This window comes from Montipora capricornis, unplaced genomic scaffold (assembly GCF_036669925.1).
Source record: "Montipora capricornis isolate CH-2021 unplaced genomic scaffold, ASM3666992v2 scaffold_459, whole genome shotgun sequence".
NCBI lineage: Eukaryota > Metazoa > Cnidaria > Anthozoa > Scleractinia > Acroporidae > Montipora > Montipora capricornis.
This window is the reverse complement of record NW_027180194.1, coordinates 36580-42500: the sequence shown is the minus strand read 5'-3', so window position 1 is coordinate 42500 and position 5921 is coordinate 36580. Positions and strand designations below refer to the sequence as shown.

The 5921-nt window shown below is 38.4% G+C and overlaps 1 pseudogene; it reads right to left on the bottom strand.

Annotated features, from left to right (window-relative positions):
• Nucleotides 1-1824: 1824 nt before the first annotated feature.
• LOC138036115 (penicillin V acylase-like) lies at nt 1825-5249 on the bottom strand (annotated as a pseudogene).
• Nucleotides 5250-5921: the final 672 nt, after the last annotated feature.

The window sequence follows — 5921 nt, the reverse complement described above, 5'->3', positions numbered from 1 at the left end:
AGGCGAACATGAACTCGGAAATGGCCTGTTAGCAGTGCGTCGCTGGCTATGTTTGCTGACGATTCTAAATGTTATAGGATCATAAATAATGATTCTGATTTTTTTGAAATTACAGCAGGATTCAGTATCCGTTACAACTGGGTCCTTGTCAAATGAATTGTATTTTCAGCCTACAAAGCGCAGTAATCTGCGTTTATCTAGGAACCGTATTAGTCCATATCGTAGCTATAGTATAAATGTTATAGATGTGGAGATTGTCTCAACTGAAAACGATTTGGGGGTAGTGACCGTAAATGACACCTCTTGGAAGGATCATATAATCATGATAGTTGTTAAAGCAAATAGGTTACTGAGCTTTATTAGAAGGAGCTGCGCAGGGATTGTTGAAGTGTTGCGCTGTTGCGTCTTTACTGTTCATTAGTGCGTTCGCACTTTTGCTATTGCTCTCAGTTATGGGCACCTCAGTCTGTTATCAGCAATTTATTCCTAGTTCAAAATGTGCAAAGACGAGCTACACGCTTTATACTAAGAAATAGTAGTAACTTGTCATATAAGGATCGCTTAATCAAACTGAAGTGATTGCCTTTAATTACTGGCTCTAATATCTCGACTTAGTTGTCTTTTTTAAATGTCTTCATGATGGACATATTGATCTAACTCGTTCGTGCTCATGCGTGCTCAGGGCTGAACTTAAAGATAAGTAATAACCGTACATCAATTTTTCGGGACTTCTATTTTAATAGGATAGCAATTTTGAGGAACAATATACCTGATGATGTTAGGCAGGCTGAGTCTACTGACTCTTTTAAGCGTAAACTTTAATCGTCTTATTTCAAGAGACTTTAACGTTTTTGATGGCGACAACTTTCGTACCTTTAAAATAATTTGTCCTAAACGTCGCCGGGTAAATACCTTTGCTGCGTGAAACTTGTTAATAAGCAACCTATTTAGGATATTTATAATGTTAAGTTACTATTCTAGGAGAAGGTTGGGTTGGTGCTTAAACCTAGTAGGGACTTATGTCCTATTGTTTTTGCACTGCATAAATAAATAAATAAATAACTAAATAACTAAATAAATCATTTAAATTTGGATCAACGTCGAGATTCCACCGTGCTTTAATGACCTCAGTGATGATTGAACGCCTTGACAACGCGAGTTTAATTAATATTAGATCGTATAAGCACTCTATAATTTATTACCAATAGTCAGAAGCCTCATGTTATTATGGCTCTTACTTCGGCATCGGGCTGCCATGCGGCAGGACGCTTGGCTGGAGAAATTGCTGCCTTTGTAAACCGTAGGTCCCGCTCTGTAAATATCTTCCATTTTCATAACATGTAGGGGATGGAGTTCCCGGTGTTGTAGCTGTCCTTTGCCGGTGAGTGTATATGGGCGAGTGGGTATAGCAGGTCCACATCAGCTAAATAGGTGCCAAAACTTCAACTTGCTCAAACAAAGAAACATGCCTGTAACTTTTGAGAACTTTCGATTGCTTTAGTTAATATGTGGAATATTATTGTGAAAAAGGAGGAACTACGTACCGTGAACCGAAGTATTCTATACCTTAATACATAAGCACTCATGCCACTGATTTCTTTATTCAGTTTGTCACTTTTCTCATAAGTAACATGGGATATGACTGCTTAGTTCATCGTCATTCAGATATTTTACAATGGAAATTATTGCCTACAAAACGACAGTATTTAAACAAGGCTAGTCTTTCTACGACATACACATCATATTTTTCAACTACGTTTAATCTTCCATTCCTTAAGGCAATTAAACACCAGAAAAGCTGATCTTGGTGAGCGAGTTCCAAGCTTACAGTTCATCGCCATGTTTGAAATCTTGAAATCCGCCAATCTTTGAAAACATTTTAATCTTCATCATTTTTCCAGATGGTTGCACGTTGTCAAGATACACGACACGGATGGTTAAGTAGTTGTAGTTACGGAAATAAAAAGCATTGTTCCTTGGCCACCGCCCAAACGGTGAAATCTCCAATCCTCTGGACTTTATGATAAGATATTACCCCGTGAGGAATGTCGACAGAATTCCGCACGTGAAAAGCCAAGTTGACGGCGGTTATGTTCGTCTTGGGCCTGGCAAATTCCTTTAGCACCGCTGCACGAACAAACGTTGATGGAGGTGTTAAGTCAACGGGCATGCGCATTCCAAGGACCCCACTTCCTTCTCCAGTCGGTGGAAATTTAACTGGGCCCAATACCAATGGTTCGTTATTAAACTCTGAGAGTTGAACGTACTTACGTAGGTTTAGCATTTGGAAGTCTTAAGGAGAGGCGTTGGTCATCACACCCAGTACACCTGTCTTCGTTTCTCAGTGTATTCAATGACAATGGCATCGCCGGTTTTGTCCATCACCGAAAAGTGCATCTCAAAAACGACACCGAAAATACTTCCACCGAATACCAACGGAAAGGATTCTGATGACATGCTCTCCCTCACTTCCTATACGGATCCAGAGTCTGCCAAGGGCCACAGGATTAACTGTAAAGGCTCTATCGCCTCTCCACATTTGCCGAAAGGAACGTCCTGTCGTGTGAAAACAAACATAAAAACACGATTTTTAAGTTTGATTGGAAATTTAAAACCCGCGTTTCAAGACCAAACTTAAATCGAGATTTTCCAAACGAGCGAACCATCTTTTTCTCTATAAAAATGAGTATACACACTACAGTTATACGGGACGATTCTAGTTTCCGGCTATAACGTTGCGTTTTGTATGCCCCAAAATGTCTCTTCAAAAGTATTTTAAAATCTCGAATGGTAGATTTAATTATACACTGGAAACTAGATTGAGCACAAAGATTTAAATAAATCAATAAGCTTTTGACATCTGGGCCTGGTTGTTCAAAAGCCGTTAAATGCTAATCCCAGATTAAAGTTGACCACGGTGTTTGTTTTTCTACAGTCTGTACTACCAAATGATGGTCAACGCGAACATTCGGCAAAGTTTTACATTAGAGAAAAATCAATCTTGAAAAACAAATAAGCAGAAAGAAACTTTCCCCAAAAAGTTGAAAAAAGGAAGCAAAGTTTACACTAATCCAGGTAAGCTGATCGGCTTTCGAACAACCGGGCCATGACTAATAAAGTACATTTTTTCACATTTTTCGTTTGGCTTGGTTTCAACTCTCGTATACAAAGGTTATTTCACGTTGGGTCATCGCCGCCATGTTGGTGGACGAAAACATATAAAGATTTATCATTAGCTCCTTTTGCTTCATTACAATGTTACCTGTGTCTCTCGAGATTGGTTGCAAACCACCAAAAGACTTGATGCAAAAATGGCCACCTTTTTTTTAAATTTGTCTTTGTGCTAGCTATCATGACCATTCACGTTTTACAGCCAAATTTTTTTCACTTGCGAGATTAGTGCTAACAAGGACTTCTTAAGAGTAATTTGCACGAAGATAAGCTAATTAACAAATCGAAAGTGGTTCAGCGTTGTCTGTACTCTTGTCGACAACGATATTCGTCATCACAGTGGTCAAAATGTTGTGGACTCACGAGGCGCAGTCGAGTGAGTCGACAACAAATTCAACATCATGACACAAGTCTACAACACACATGTCTACAACTTTCTTGCAATATGATTGTTTTATTTCCCAAAATGGACGTTCCTGATTGGCTATTACATTGCGTGACAAATTGACGCGTACAGCGTTGTCTGGACTCTTATCGACAACGGCAAATTAGCCAATTAGATTGCGAGATTACTAGCAATTGTGGTAAAATAGTATATTACTGCCCTCTTTTTTTGCATTTTCAATAAAGTTTCCTTTTTCCTTGGGGTGCAGGGGTGGCGCAGTAGTGAGAGCATTCGCCTCGATCCATCCCACCAATGCTCGGATTCAATTCCCAGACTCTGCGTTATATGTAGGTTGGTACTCCGGTTTTTCCGTCTCTTCAAAAACCAACATTTGATTTGATTGGCGTTAATTTGTTAATTTCAATTTACAGTGTCCCCAATTAGTGCTCGAGCGCTAGATGATTAGACACTTAAATTAAAACCCGAACCTTTCTTTTCCTTTCCTTTTTCCTTTATACAAGGAAGATTTGAGATCGTAATTTATTAAAACTTCAAAATGGTCGCAATTGGCGTTGTGACCTGTTTTGATTGAGTGAATTCACAATCACGTTGACCGAGATTTTCTCACACCCTTTCACGCGTTAACTAGATGTGCTTAGAGTGAGCATATTCACAGTTCTGAGGGCAAATACTGAAATATTCGCAGAGATTGAAACTGGCGGATAGTGGCTCAGTATCCGCCAGATAAAGTTATAATGGCCTTCGAACAACCAGTTCAATTCAAAAGGTGGATACTGCAACCGGATAAATCACTATCCATTGGATAGTGCTATTGGTTTCACTATGACTTATCCACCATTTTGAAGTACAAAAATAAGGGCACTCATGATCTATTTATTTTCTAGCGGCGGTACCTGATATTTCGTGAAGCCAGGGAACATAAGACCTCCCACTGATCTGCTCCCATATGCCACAGTGTATTTGATCGACCAAGAAAAATGATCTCCATCTGAATGACAACCTTCTGGTAGTTTTGCAGTGTGATTTTATCCCACGGGTTCTACGATGAGGTACGAAAATGAATCGAGACTGTACTCCATTGTTCGACCGATGATCGTCGATTTATCTTCGGCTGTTACTCGGATCTCCGTACAGGCGTTCGTTCCGTGAAATAGCACATGAATCACACTTAGAATTCTCATATCGATCAGATTCTTGTTGTCAACAATCTAAAAGATAAAGAACAATTATGTAGGTTAAAAGGAACAAAATTAACCACGCAAGCTTTCATTGCGACTCAAGATGTCCGTCTCTCACACTGCATGTTACAGTATTTTGCAAAAAGAAAAGAAAAACAAACAAACAAAAAAATAATAATTAATAGCTAGGTACGCAATGCGTACATGTGGTAGCCACTTCGACACCCTACTACAGTGGAGTGTTTTTAATTAGTACGATGTCGTTGTCATTCCGGTTCTCACTATTCACTAATCTGCATAGACTTTGAAAATCTGAACGAAAATCAGTGGCAATAGTCCATAATCGTGATAAATAAAATGCACCTCAACATTGCTCTACTTCAAACTTTCATCAATCTTAATGCTTGATATAACCACTAACTCTGCACCTCAAAATATCTGCAATCTTTTTACTTGTACACAAGACATACATCAGTATAATACTCGCTCGGCATCTTCTGGTAACTACTATATTAATCATTCTAGGCTCAATCATCATAAAAACTCTTTTTCCATCGTTGGTGCTAAAATTTGGAACAGCATTCCCGAAAGCTATCGAAGACTACCAAAGCACATGTCCAAAAAGAAAATTAAGGCATTACTATTTGTAACTTTAGAAACTCTGGACAGTTATGCTGACACTAGCACTATTATCTCTGAAATAAAAAAGGCATCGTAATTATAATTCAATCATAAATTATTATATTTTTCTTCATTTTTTATCACTTTTTTCCTCTTTAGGCAAATTATGTATTCAAAATCGACTTTTTTAACGCCTTCAATTAGTAATTCGCGTTTGTATGTCCTTAACATCGCCTGCCTAGATTAGCTCGCTATTTGCATGCGGTGTTCATTGTAAGTAATTTTCTGGAAGACTTAATAAACTTGGAAAGCGTGGTTGCTTATAGACCAATTTTGATATATTAAAATTCAGTCCCAACCAAAAGGCATCATCTCGAGGCTCTGGGGAATAAGTATAAGGATTTGTATGCGTTTATTCCCCTGAGCCTTGAGATGATGCCTTTTGTTTAGGACTGAATTTTAATATATAGAAATTGGTCTATTTAGTGTCAATTTTGTATCAAATGTCATTATGGATACGAGGTGCCATAAGAAGTTATCATTTA